Here is a 2500-nt window from a genome sequence, read left to right as displayed (position 1 = left end):
AAATGGATGGCGCTGAAGCGCGTGACCTATACCCGGCCGTCAAGGCAAGGGCCAGGCCCCGATGAGTAGGAGGGCGAGGCGGTCGCCGCAAAACCCAGGGCGCGAGCCCGGGCGGAGCGGCCGTCGGTGCGGATCTTGGTGGTAGTAGCAAATATTCAAATGAGAACTTTGAAAGCCGAAGAGGGGAAAGGTTCCATGTGAACGGCTCTTGCACATGGGTTAGTCGATCCTAAGGGTCGGGCAAACCCCGACAGACAGCGTGTTCAGCGCGTGCTCCGAAAGGGAATCGGGTTAAAATTCCTGAACCGGGATGCGGCGGTTGACAGCAATGTTACGGAGCCCGGAGACGTCGGTGGGCCTCGAGAAGAGTTATCTTTTCTGTTTAACAGCCTGCCCACCCTAGAAACGGCTCAGCTGGAGGTAGGGTGTAGAACCCGTAATCAATAGACGTATAGGCAATGCATAATTCTAGTGTTTAAATTTAATTGACTTCATTGCATGATTATTTAAATGCATTTCATTGAAGTTAATTATTTTATTATCTCAGTTCAGTAGTTTGATTTTTAGCATTTCAGTTATTTCAGTGAGGCCGGACTGGAGTCGGAGTTTGGAGATAGAATTTAAGATTCGAGAAATATTTCCAGAAGTTAATTTAGCTAGCAAGTAAGTTCATTTAAGTTAAAAAGGAGGTTTGAGGATTTAATTTAAGATGTTTGAGGTGATTAAGAAATAAGCTCATTTAAGTTGCATAATTAATGGTTTTATTCACTAAATTATTTAAGGGATTAGTGAGGATTTTAAGAGTTATTAATTTAGTAAATAAAAAACACTCCCCATTCCTTCTATTAGTGGATTTCGGCCCACCCCATAGTTGCTAGGCAATGCATTTGCCAACTCACCACCCTTTGACCCATTCTTGGTTGAATTACCATAATGATCTTTTTATTTTTAGTCCACCTTAATTAAGTAAATATTGAGCATCATCCTAGTCTAATAAGCTCTATATTTCGGCCACTATACTCTAGAAGCATCCAACAAAGAGTTGATAGCAAACCACAATTCAAATTCAAAATTCAAATGCTTGGTGACTTGGTCTTGGATCTTCCTTATATTGTGCACCCTTCTCCTCACCTTCATAACCACTCAATCCCTCTCCCTCTCCACCAAAATTTAGAGTATTTCAGAGGTAAAATTCGTGAGTTTCATAGCCAAACAAAAGGGAGAAAAACCCGAGAGCAAGAAAGGAAAGAAACGTTCCACTCCTCCGTGCCGCGTCGTCGTCGTTTCGTTCGTTTTCTTTCGAAACGAAACCAAGCATGTCTAGTTTTCTTTCAAAACCTCAATCAAGTCCTATTATAATCTATTTAACATTACGTGATCATCTTTTATGTGCAAAAACGGAAACATGACAGAAATTTTCAGAAAATTTTAGCATGCAGATTTCGGCCCTTCCCTTACCAAGCTTCACGTTTTTCTGAGTTTTGTGGTTTCAGATGATTGGTTCGACTCCAGGTTCCCAAGGCGACATCTATACACATAATAGGATGCATTAGGATCAGATTGGTCCGTTCGTTCAAGCCCCTTGTTTCTGGAAATTTAGAAATTGAATGCAACTTCACTTCTATACATTTACGCTTTTCGAAAATTCTGTTTGGTTGTCTAGGAGAAAGGATCTGATCTTGGCTGCCCCAGGGCCCATGGCCATGGTTGGACCACTCTTATAGCATATCTAAGACATGACGAAGTCGCCCTTTTGGTGGCTTGGTCCATGGCTCATCGGTTTTTAATCAAAACATCAAAACAGCCCCCTATACCCTTCGGCCCCTTCCATTTTTCAGCACATGTATTTCGAGTTGGTTGGGTTAGTGTGGATCTTGGTTGGCCTATGGCCCTTAGCCACGGTTCATACCATGTCCCTAGATGTCTAGATCGTACACCATGGTCAATAAAATGGCCATTGGAACGACGCAATACATCGATCTAAGCAAAACACTACACACGCATGCACGTTGGTTCTCGGTTGGAGTTTCTGTTGAGTTATGGTGTGATGCGGGTTGTGGCTGGCCTAGAGCCCTTAGCCATGGTTCAAATCACTCCTTGGTATGTTGGTAAGAGTCTCTGGTCGGTGGTTCACGCCCCAATGGCCGGTAGTCTCGAAAACAACACAAGTTACACGATTGTACAGTTGCTGGAATTTTACAGCAAGTTGCAGTGTTGATTTGGTGGCTCGTTCGAGTTCTCGGTTGGCTTTTAGCCTATGGCCTTGGACTGGACAGTGCCCCTTTGAGTTGGGAAGGTCATGTTTTTGACCGTTCGTGATTTGGATCATTTTTGAGGTCGTACGAGAATTTACGGTACGATGTGCCAAATTGACTCTCGAAAGAGCGTTTGGTGTTTTGGCCTCCATTCCACCTAGATTTCGACCCTATCATTTTAGGAGCATTATTTTATGATTTTTCAGCGTATTTTAATCATGACTATACGTCGGTTTCGGTGTCGG

At 43.3% G+C, this 2500-nt stretch overlaps 1 pseudogene; it reads left to right on the top strand.

Moving 5' to 3' along the window:
* The window catches only part of LOC142550425 (28S ribosomal RNA), a 6395-nt pseudogene that overhangs the window by 1281 nt on the left and 2614 nt on the right, over positions 1-2500 (top strand).

The sequence above is a fragment of the Primulina tabacum genome, chromosome 6, assembly GCF_025594145.1.
Source record: "Primulina tabacum isolate GXHZ01 chromosome 6, ASM2559414v2, whole genome shotgun sequence".
Classification (NCBI taxonomy): domain Eukaryota; kingdom Viridiplantae; phylum Streptophyta; class Magnoliopsida; order Lamiales; family Gesneriaceae; genus Primulina; species Primulina tabacum.
This window is presented reverse-complemented; position numbering and strand designations above follow the sequence as displayed.